Genomic DNA, 12,220 nt, shown 5'->3' on the forward strand with positions numbered 1-12,220 from the left:
AGAAGAGAAGGCTGAGAGGGGATCTTATCAACGTATACAAGTATCTGAAGGGATGGTGTCGAGAGGATGGAGCCAGACTCTTTTCAGTGGTGCCCAGCGACAGGATGCGAGGCAACGGGCACAAACTGAAACACAGACGCTTCCATGTGAACATGAGGAAAAACTTCTTCACTGTGAGGGTGACAGAGCCCTGGAGCAGGTTGCCCAGAGAGGTGGTGGAGTCTCCTTCTTTGGAGATATTCAAAACCCGCCTGGACGCGATCCTGTGCAACGTGCTCTAGGTGACCCTGCTTGAATAGGGGSGTTGGACTAGATGATCTCCAGAGGTCCCTTCCAACCTCAACCATTCTGTGATTCTGTGACTTCCAAACTGTTTAGCTGTTAGGACTCTCCTTGGCATGGTTTTGGCCTGTGCCAGCTAGCATGCTCCCAGCAGTGCCCAGGCACACTCAGGGATAGCAAAGGCCAAAGACTGTTCCCAAAAGGCAGCCTGGACAAAGCCAGCTGCTTGGGAGGCAGGAATGGAGGGAAAGAGTTTAACCACACAGATAGGAGCCATGACATGCTACTTTGTGTTTACGTTATTTAATTTTCCAGCCAGAGCCAGAGAGACTAGAGAAAGAATGGTCGCTGTTCCTGAGASAATGAATTACTTTTCCTTAAAAAAAGTTGCTTACTGAAAATAGTACTTTGGTGAGGACATGCAAAGAGAAAGCTCATTGCTTTTGACTAGGTTTGCCCTATGCTGTGGCTGAGCTGAGCACTGCAGTCTCTTGGGCTGCCATCCAGCTGGATTCACCAGCAATTCATTCACTAAGAAAGTGTAGAAAAAGAAACAGGAAAAAACTATATGAGGTTTCCATGGCCACTGGACTGTATACTTTCTTTCTGACCGTTATCACAAATTTCAACACTTGCCGGTTTGCCATCCAAACAAGCAACAGATGTCAGAAATAATGCTTGTTTTTAGTGAGCATTCATTCCAGATACATCACGTGAAAGATGCTGTCTTTAAGCCCCAGCAAGTGACACACTTTCATCTGTGTAATAAAATACAAAGCATAGACACCCAGACTTCTGAACTCTGGCCTTACATCTCTTCTGCTTCTGCAGTTCATATTCCCCAATCATACTGAACTTCTAAGGTTCATGTTCTTTTGTGGATGGTTGTCGGTAATACATGTTAAGAGTAGCACAGCATAAGGTTTTCTGAAGGACATTAAAAATTACAGAATGAGAAACAGAAGTGAGCTGTGGCAGGATCAGAACACCAAACAGACCCTCATTCATTTTATGGAAAAAAGTGTGGATTCTATGTGAAAACACAAACTTACTCAGAAGTTTCCTCTAGCAAACATATGGTGGAGAAATTGCATAAACTTTGAGTTCAATGTTCTAGAAGAATGAAGAGAGGACAGAAATAAAGGCCATGTAATTAGCTTCTCATCAGTGATGCTGTACTATATGGCAGATTAGACCCTGCATTCATTTCTGATATATTCAAGAGTAAGAGGTGGAAGTGCAAGCGGTCCTCCTCCTGCTCTCCCCCATGTGCTTGGCCAGCTTATCACTATTATCCAGCCAACATAAAACATACTGCTTAAAAGGAAAAACTCTCAGAATTTCCACTAACTACTAACCTTGCTTTCCTATTATTCTCTTTCTGTCCTATTTCCCTATTTCAGTCCCCACACTCTGGTCCRCTTCTTGGAGCAGTATCTGGATTTTCCATTGTGCTGCAGAGCCTTCTTCTCTCACTTCCCTCTTTTAGACAAGTTCATTTCTCTAACATACACCCATCCTTTACAAGTTTTAGGACTAAAAAGAATTTCATATTTCTGCCCAAATTCCAAGCTTATATTCTAAGGACTTCCCTAAATCAGGATCTCAGAGCTATCTGATTTACTGTTCTTGTAACTCTGACACTTTTGCCAAAGTATAATAAATCCAAAAACCCAGAGAGTTTCCCTACCTATCTTTGCTGGCAGCATGAACAACAGGCTACTCAATAGTTAAAAACAAGATTTTCCCTCCATCCTCTTAACACTTGGTCTGAAAGCACTACAAGCTCTGAGTCACTGTACAGTTGATTTGAGCTTAACCTTAATAGCTCTGTTATGCCTTGGCTTATTCTTAAAYCTTCTTGGAAGCAGCAAAGCATCAACAATAAACTTCTAAGGYTTAACACTCTAACATCAGGTAAACGGGTTTATCGCAATTAAAAATATCAGTAATGTCCTTTCCACTACATCACAGAGCTGTAAAGTAATGCTGGAGCAAAAGCATGTGCCTGCTGGTATATGCCTGAAGAGGTTCTGGGAATTAATTCGACTCTGCAGAACTATTCCAGTTATTCATGTGACTCAGCGGCTGAGACCGGGATCTTCCTGCACTCACAYGGTGACGTGCTGATTCAGGCTGGTTCAGCAGCACGGGATCCGAGAGACACCTTATCAAAAGAAAAGCCCTCTTGGGGGACAGGCTCTCCCAGCAGTTGGAAAGGAAATTTCCATTGTGCTATCTGCACTAGTTCGGCGGGGCAAGAATAGCAAGTTATTATCAGATCTCGATGATTTTCGTAACGGTGGGTAAGAAGGGGGTTGTTATTTTCAACCAATGAAATACTTCTTAGCATCACTGTGCTACGATGTCAGCCCAGAGGTGATCTCAGGGTTAAAGACTAGCACCATGACAAAGGAAAACAGTACTCTGCACTTTTGCTTTCAGTCATACTTAATAGTATATCAGTCGTCCTTGATATTCAAGTTTTATTTACATATATTTTATTCGTAAATGTTTTAGAAAGGATTAATACCTGACTAACGCTTATTATAGGCATGTTGCAGACAGGAACAGTACATTTTAAGTAATTTATCAGCACCTCCTAGATTTATTCAACTTTGTAAGTAATGACTGATTATTAAGACATTTGTAATATATTAACCCTTTATAAACCATTTACAAATAGTATCTTGACCTACAGAGCACTCATCATCCCCATTAGACACAGAAGTTAGAAATTATTTGATGAAGTGCGGGCATGTAGGATGGAGCTCTACATCTGGGCTAGTCACTCCATGCTCCCTCTGTGGATAACAGAATCAAGGGCATAAGTGGACTTCTCCTAGAGGAGACATCTAAAACTGGTCTATCAAATGGTTGCCAAAGCATTTGAAGTAACCTGCCCAGGGCCTTACAAAACAAACTGTGGCAGGTCATGAACAAGACTCACATCTCCTAATTCCTGTCCTCGCTCTCAGTCCACAAGACTACAGCTGCCCTGTAACCACATAATCATAGTCCTGCAAGCCTTCAGTGAAGCTGCAAATATACTTAATCAATAGCCTTAAATCTCCCAGCTCCAGAAAAACAGGCTTCCTTTAATACTACGCACAATCTAGCATTTTTATAGGAGCAAGCAGTATAGTCAATATAATCTATTTCAGCCACCTAAATATTACGGTATTCAGAAGTACCTGGTTAAGTGCTAGTGTTACATCTCACACTGAGTAGTACGGTTTCATGGTTCATGCTGACATTAAAAATAGCAATGCCCAATTACAATACCAAAGTATTGTTTCCTGCACTTACTGTTCCTCAGCAGCCTCCCTCTCCTCAGCCTTAGAGTTGGAGTTTCTCTTTCAAGAGAGATTATTTTCTTTCTGCTCTGCTGCTCACTTCCCCCACAGTAAATGGTACATTCAAAATACAGGAGAAACAGCATATTTAACCCCTCCARTGGGTACAAGAATAATCACAGCAGAGTGTGATACATAGGTGAATTTAAAAAAAAAAAAAGGCCATCTGTTGGCATGGGCTTTAGCAGGCATCACCACATTGGGGTAGAAGAAGGTACTGCCTTTAAACTGTGAAAATGAGGCTGTCCATAACAGAAATGAAAGGAAGAAATCTAAGACAGCATCTCGGGATGTTCTCCCTTTCCACCCTGAAGATCTGGAAGACCTCTTAATTACCTGTCAGACTGAAGCTACTGATGTAGGTACTGCCTCTCACAACTCCMTCCAGTCCTCAAAGCTGTGAATTCTTACCCAAACCAGAACTTAAGTATTTTTATCTACATGAAAAACCTAAACACCAGATACTCAGAAGCATAAATCCACATGGTATTTGAGGGTTAAAAAACAGAGGAAAACTGTAGCCTGGGAAAACTAGGGGCTTTCCATTCCCGCTGTAATGAAATGACAGATTTAAAGTTCAGAGTGAGAAAAGTCGTTGAAAGGAATTAGATTTCAAGCTTCCTGAGACATACAGGCTTTATTTTTCAAGGCTATTGATGAATCTATCAATCTCCTGATTACTGTCCCCCCACCCCCCAAAAAAAAAATCTAAAAAAGGAATCTGCTGCCTTAATTGAAAGGAAAAGGGTTTAAAGAATATCCACTGTAAGGTCTCTCTTAAGAAGGAAAGTCCCTGGAGGCAAAACAATAATTGGTTTTGACCTTCCGCAGTTAAGGAGGCGTTGGTAAAGACTAGACTTAAACACAGCCTGACAACTGTGAGTTCCAATCAAATTCAGAAAGAGACGGAAATTGGATAAGCAAATTCCTTTTTGTTCATGACCCCGGTCCCGCTTTCCTTTCCCCCTGCAGCATGACACATCAGAATCTTTCCTGTGTACCATAAATCACTGGCAAGACAGCAGTAGCCTTTGAATAGCTGTCTTATATTTCGTTCATATCTTCCAGACAAGCAGTATTAGCAGTCCCCTGCCTACTTTGGAACAGCAGAAACATGAAATGCAGTACAAAGGCTAGTATAGCAAGGAAGGAAGCAGTGTATTTCATTGCTGTTTTCAGTATGGTGTAAATTCCCTCTCTCAAAATTTGGAACTACTCTTCACAACAGCCCTAGCGGTYGCTTGCCAATGTAACAAAACTTGTTTTCGAATGCAGAAACTCACAGTCCTCATTTTGTCAGATGCTGCAGCTGGCAAAATGCTTTCCTCGTCTTAAATTTGAGCTTGTCGAAGATGCTCTGTGCCGGCACTGCTCAGGGAAACGTAACATTTCCTGTGTTACGTTCCTCGTGGCAAGTGCATCTCGCCCCAGTGTCCATGGAAACTCCTGGCAGCAGCTGGAGGCACCTACACGCTTCCCACTGCTTGTGCCTGTCAATAGTCATCATCGCCGCTCGGCAGAGCCAYGCTGGCCCACTGCCATGCCGCCTGCCAAGGCCTACTCAGGCTCCCCTTGTTATTTGTTACCTACCAACTCCACTATTTGTAGGTAAATCAGAAATCTTGAAACTCATTTTTCTGTTGCAAGGACATCTTAACTTAATAATGCTTCAAAGGCCTGGAGAAGTTTTGTTTACAATACCCCTGAATGCGAGCTTACACTGGCATGTCTTTATACTTAAAACAATAGTTTCCTATTTTCTGCCAGAAAAGACAAACAGGAAAGACTCACAACACAGAGACCATATACCAAATCAAAATGTATGAACTAATGGTGAATTTTTCCACCTTAAATGGCCAGCCACTTTCAGATGGTGACCACTGAAATCCGACTCATGTAATTTGCAGATATGACTCACAAGAGTTGGAGGTCCAAAAGCAATAAGAGCACAGCTTGGAGAGGTATCAAGACTTTGGAAACAAAAATTGGTTATTTTTTRGGGTCTGATGAGAGAGAGGTGAAAGTGCAAGTGGTATAAAATAAGGTAAGTGTGATGTCCATGTATTTGCTCAAGGTTGATACGGTTTCACTTTCTCCTGGAAGGGAGCTGAAAGCTGGGAATGGCCCCATACAGATAGAGTTACAGGAGTTAGCAGCAGCAGGACTGTCCCAGAACACTAGCTCCATATGCTTTGACCCTTTCTCAAGTTTTGGGAAAGGTTGCTTCTTGCACTCGCAAACCTAACCCTGGTTAGTTGCCATGCCTCTTTCAGCCTTTTAGGTGCCATGGTGGCTGACTCCTGCTGCAYCTCTGGAAAGGACATTTCTCCTCAGTCCCAGAAGAGCCCAAAGAATCAATGTGACATTCAGAGTCTGACAGCAAAGCAGAATATCCTGACAGCATCCAAGCCATGCYGCAGCTGCTGCAAACCAGCTAACCTGGCACCCTACATGCTCTCTGAAACCAGGGAGGGGCATTCGGCCCAAATCTAGACCCAGCAAGTAGCAAGCAATTAGTACACAAAGCACAACCACTACTGATCTTTGGAAAGACCGGATTTGGAACAGATTTCAGAATCACAAATCTCTACCATCTKCATCCTCCAAGTCTCTGCTTCCCAACCATCAGCCCTACCTGCCCTGTCTCATTCCATATATGCAATTCTCATATATATACCCATTTACTCTGTCATCTGGTGATCTCTGAATTTTGGAGAAGTAATAACYTGCCTGTTTAAAAGAATTTGAAGAATTCACTTTAATTCATGGAACTCCAGAAATTCATGGCTCTCCTTCTTGCTCTGAATTTCTCCTGTGCACTGCTCCCAGTTTTCTTCTCCCAAACACTGCCCTTAGAAGGACTATGGATTCCTACCAGGAGGCACAAACTAGGAGGAGAATGAATCCTTATCTGTGATAGTGTTCAAACTGTATGTAGGCAATGGGAATTAATAAAACTGGAACAGGCTCAGCACTGGCACTTTATGTAGGACAATACGTACCTCCTGAGCTGGGTCATGTACCTAGCACGTCCTTGCTGAAGTGCCAGCTTTGCAGAGGAATGCTGACACTTACAGGGGAGCCTCTATGTACTATAGTAGCGCTGAGGCCTCTGCAAAAAGGCAACAAGGCAGGTTAGCTGGGAGCATATCAAAAATCTATAAATAATGTTCTATAAATGAAGTTCCATAAAAGATCTAAAAATACCAAGAGGGCAGTTTGTCAATTGTTGGTTTTTTTTAACGTTATTTTATTTATTTATGGAGTTCTACTGAATGGAAATGGAATTTTAGAGCCAAACAAGAAAAAAAAAAAAAAACCTTCTAATATTCAAACTGCAAGGTGCTGTGTGTTTTTAATGCCCCTGGAAATCAAAGGTGCTAAGCACCCTTCACAGTTGCACAATCTATGCTAATGTTGTTATCTGGAAAGGAAACACTATTTACAATAGTCGTTAGGCACTTGCTAAGTGTTCCAAAAAGACGATTCTTGCTCCCAAGAATTTACAATTTAAATAACAAGGAATTCTTGCAATTTTTTTGTTTCTGCTTCTTGTTATTAATTTTTATGTTTTATAACACTCGATAGTGAAACAAGAGGCTTCAGCCATAGATCTCAAAATAATTCAGCTAAAAATTGTCAGAAGACAAAACGAAGTCTTAGCACKCTGAAGCGATTTACTCAGGCTCACCAGGCAAGGCAGTGGCAGAACCAGAAAGAAGAGCCGAGTCTCTGCCGTCAGCAGCAAAGCCACAGTGACTCTTCAAGCTTCTCCTGTTTTCAACACTRTGAGTTGCGAGAGGGGGAGCTGGGATGGCAGAGGTGACATTAGGACAGGAAATGAGCCAATGCAAGTGTCTTGAACAAGTATTACTTCCTAACACGGGAGCAGGGCAGAGTTTGCTAGCACAATCCTTTAGCTCTCCGCATTAAGTGCTGTAGAGATTTCTGTCAAAGAGGAGGTCAGATAAGGACAATTTTCACATACTGTTTTAGTGTGAAAGCCCACCAGAGCCCTGCCTTTTCTGTGGTACCCCAAGCCTGGATGCCRTAAAACCTCCTCAGTTGCCCAGCGCAGCCAGGCCAGGAAACCAGCCACAGCGCTGGGGTGAGAGCATGTCTGCAGAGCTATCCCGGAGCACAGAATTTGGCTTTCTTAATGCCGAGGGCACTTTGTCCTACACATCCTTTTAAGTCRCCGCTTTTGTTTTCAAGTGCAGGAGTCTCCTGAGTCCCCCAAATGTAAAAGTTTTAGAGATCACCAAGACAGAATCTGCCCTGCTTTCAGTGACACCTCTGCCGAATTATGCTCTCGTCTAAGAGGGGAGCAACCTAGCTCTTCCCTGCCCAGACATCCATGCTATGAGAGTGACACACCGCCAGTCACACTGTTCACACCAACTGTGGCAGTAAACTTTATTTCAACTTTGACATTTCGTTCCTGCACAGTGACTCATGACTGTCTATGATGGTCCGTTTAGGGATGCAAGACTCAAAAGCCAATGCAGAAAAATAAGAATCAAGCTATAGGGATCAGAAAGAGGCATTTGCTCAAATGGAGGCACATCATCATTTTTGCAAACTGTGGGGAGGAAACAATAGACAAGGACAAGTTCCAGTTACTACGTACTTTTACAGAGTGAGACTAGCAAGTTATATTACCCCTTTGCTAGCTGGTGTACTTTTTTTCCAWGAGAAACTTGGGCAAGCAATGAAAAGTTGCATCCCTTCTAACCAGGTCTGAGCTGGTTAGACGTCACCAGGAGAGGTGACGGGTGTCAGCAGCAAACACATTCTGCTTCTGAAGGAGCAATGAAACACACAGGTGCACGGCTCTGTTATCGTCCCCAGCAATCCACTGCGAGGGAGAAGCCAGGATGTCAGACAATCCTCTCCACAGCTCGCCCAGACACAACAGATTTCCCTCCGCCTGTCCCTTCTAAATTTACTAACTGTGTTCTGGATCTATTTATGTAGCTGGTGCTCAGAGAGCATTTGGAAAAAATAATAATTCTTAAAATCCTAAATTAACTTTTTATGTTTGGGTGTCTACTTTGTAGGTATCAAATAAGATATACAAAACCGTGAATCCTACTTTACAGGTGAAGCTGTGCTCCGAGGTGAAAAACAGCTCACAGGCTTCTCAAAGCAGTAGCTGGTGTCAATCAGAAGAGCTCTCTTGGCTATGGCTGAGCTACCATGACTTCACCACCTGAAGAACAGCCCAGAGTGCCCACATTTGCCCTAAGTTTCCACCTACAGCCATAAAATGCATTACCAAACTCCTGCAACAGAAAATCTGTAAACAGCTAAATGAGTTCATATACGTATCTGCTGACTGGAAAATGTCCAGGTTAATCTACTCAGAAACCAAACTCCTTTCCCTCATCTTGCACCAGAGAATTATTTATTTGCCTAAAGGCACTTTGAGGCAATTGGTATATTTGAAGGCTGGTAATAAGATTGCTATTGATAGTGGTGTGGGGAAGAAAATTGCAGTGGAATGTCAGTAATCCGAGCATTTTTGGACTAGAACAGTGTCTAGATTAATGAACATTGATGCTATTTCAAGGTTGTGTTTGCTAATATTAGTATATAGTCAGACATACCAGAATGCTGCCCTTTTTCTTTTTAAAGCCAAAGTTTTGACTTAAGACAACATGTAGCCATGGCAGCAGGAGTAGCAGAGGTAAGAGGTTACTGTTCAGCTGGCCAAGTCATTTGGATTAGTGAGTTTTGTAATAAAGAGGTTTCACTGTATTTGATTAACTTGTCTTAAGAGCTCTTGATCTTATTTCAAACCACCCAACCATTAACATCTCAGATGAGTCAGTGTGTCTAACCTGAGATTTGCAAGAGAATTTTTGAAAATGCCTGTTTAAGTGGTACAGGAGGTTACTGGTTTGGGGATGAATTTATACTCCTGAAAGGTGTAAAAAAAAGTTACTCTCCAGGATCTGAGTACTTGCCATCAAGTGTAGCCAAACATACCTTATGGTATCACCTTAATATTTATCTAAGAGTTATGATTATATTACTTATTCCAATTTCTAGATGAAATGATTGTACTCATTTTGTGCTCTCCCTGTTTTTCTAAGCTCTAAAAAGGCTCAATAATTGTATTTTATGTATACAGTTTGGAAAGGTCAAACCTAAGCATTTGATGTAAGGAACAAAACCAAATTATTATCCACCAGTGCAAGCCTAGGTACTAAAAGATGGTTAGGTACAATGCTATTCAGGTGATGCTCATCCAAAGTTACATCTTCTGTGCTTCAGTCAGACCACCATGGCAGAGATCATGCTAGTGCTTCCACTATAAACTGGAAATGGGGTTTATAAATGAACCATAAAGCCAAGCAAAAGCTTTGACGAGGACAATATCTAATTCAGCACACTGAGTTGTATCAGAAAAAAGTTAAATTTTAGCACTTAGAGTGTAAATAAGAAATTAGTGATTCAAACTGGATTTTTCACATTTGCGTGAGGAAGGTTGGGAGAAATGACAAATGGTGGGAAGGTCCTGCTCACCCACAAGACCTCTGCTCACATAACCAACCCTCAGGAGGGTTAACCTGGCACGGGAGTGAGCATGCTATGTTCAGGATTTAGAGTGGTTAGGAAAGGGGCGACAGGCTCATGAACATTAGCTCTCTTTTTCTTCCATCTCTCCTCCCCAGATCCTGTCTATAGCTCCATTTGGTTCACCAGTCAAGCCTGACAGAGACCTGTAGTGCAGGAGGATGGGACAGTACTGACCCTTATGCATGGTTTTTTGCTCTTGTGGGATGAAGTGCTGAAATGGAAACATCTTGACCATGCCTAAACTATCTTCCAGAGTTATGCTGGAATACAGGCTCCAGCTTCACACAGCCAGGTGGCGGGACCTCATTGCACCTGTACTTCAGGACAGAGCTTGTGTGGGAGGCGGTCCTCCCCTTTTATTAAGCTTCTCTGTCTGGAGGCCAACTGGCCAGCTGGGTTATGACTAGACACAGCACAAACAGGAGAGATGGAAGAGCAGTCTCACAAATTTTTCCATTTGACACAATCTTTGGAGAAGCCTCAGGCTTTTGATATCATACAAATGTCATAGAGAACCCTGACCTCACTGCAAAACACCTATTTAACAAACCACGACCAATGTATTTCCAGAAGGAATTAGAACAAGAAGATATTCTGCTTTTAACTGAAGTACAGTCAAGATATTAAAGAGTCATAACCTGTGGTACACAAGCTATCACAAAAGCTTTCTTTTCTAAATGGAGAAAAACAACTCTGCCAAAGCTTTGTGTGGTATCAGCAGTCAGAGGGTGACTTTCTGATGATGACCACCATACCAAGATCATATACTACTCTTTCCACAGATTACATTATCCAATCTACATGATATTTATTTGCTACCTACCACTAGTTATTAAATAAATATTTACCTGATAGGCTGGCATCTTCCCAGGCATATAAAAATAACACCAGATGTTAAAGAAAACAACTTACCTACACATTTGACTCAATGATCAGAATGACTGTCTGGTACATAATACGCAGGACTGGGCAGGCTTCTTTAGAGGCAAACGTGGAATTTGGRCGAGTGGAAGACTGTGACTCAAATAAACATTCTAGAGAAGGTAAAAGCTAGAATAAAAGAAGGCAGTAAACAAGCGTAAGAGGAGAATGATACCAGGAAAATCGCAAGTAACTAAGTAACTGATTGCCTTTGCATTTACACAATCTCAGTCATCTCTTCCTTGCAGTTACACACGCATCTTGGTAACGCAGAAAGGCAAAGTGACTGTCAAGTACGGCAGTCTGCTATCATTAAAATAGGTAAACGTACATCTCAAACATAACAGAAAACATCACACTGAATAGTCCTCCAATTTACTAGGTGGCTTGTTTGTAGAGAGACGTTTATAATAATTTGTGAAACATGAAGTCCTTGGGGTTTCCTGAGCTATTAAATAAATATGAATTGCTTCCCAAATGCTGGGGTAAGGGAAGAGGGATAGATTTCTTTCTACTGCAGTCTATATGGATTTTTATATTACACTAAACTGTCCAGGTGCCCTCTGGTAGTCCCTTAAAAATAATCTCTTACATTTTTCACATATGATCCTTTCCCCAGATAATTTCATCTTACTACATTTTATACAGATGCAACCAACCCTCCAACCCCAAATTCAAAAGTGATCCTTCATTTTCTTCAACAACGCATTAACTATGGTACAGATGCTCTGCTCTGGGGTCATTTGAATTCTTAAAAAACAAATTACTCACAGTACGTGTTCAGCTCATTATCAACGTGGGAGTAAGGGAGTGAAAATGTACTACTGTTTACCCACATAACAGCTCTGAAACTAGCAGATGTCCCCCACACTGCTGCACTGCTTTTCTTCCATCATGACTCCGAGAAGATAATTTGCAAATAATACTCTATGACCGATTCTGCTAAGATGTAACTTTACACAGTTAAATAGGCCAGTGGCTATTAAGCAGGCATGTATATGTTTGCAGGGCCAAGCCCTGAATTTGGAATTCTACCTTTGAATCAGACTGAATGAAATTCTTCTCCTACTGACTTC

The 12,220-nt window shown here is 41.9% G+C and overlaps 1 protein-coding gene across 30 annotated transcripts in view; it reads right to left on the minus strand.

Moving 5' to 3' along the window:
• Positions 1-12,220, minus strand: part of FGGY (FGGY carbohydrate kinase domain containing) — a 343,412-nt gene that overhangs the window by 189,037 nt on the left and 142,155 nt on the right. For 10 of the 30 annotated variants that reach the window (XR_003254061.1, XR_003254050.1, XR_003254049.1 and 7 more), the window contains exon 6: positions 11,136-11,273. The exons of the other annotated variants lie outside the window; for them this stretch is intronic. The gene's annotated coding sequence lies outside the window, so the exon portion shown is untranslated. The remainder of the gene's footprint in view (positions 1-11,135; positions 11,274-12,220) is intronic. 30 annotated transcript variants of the gene reach the window in all.

Source organism: Apteryx rowi, unplaced genomic scaffold (assembly GCF_003343035.1).
Source record: "Apteryx rowi isolate R43461 unplaced genomic scaffold, aptRow1 scaffold_284, whole genome shotgun sequence".
In the NCBI taxonomy this organism is placed as follows: Eukaryota; Metazoa; Chordata; class Aves; order Apterygiformes; family Apterygidae; genus Apteryx; species Apteryx rowi.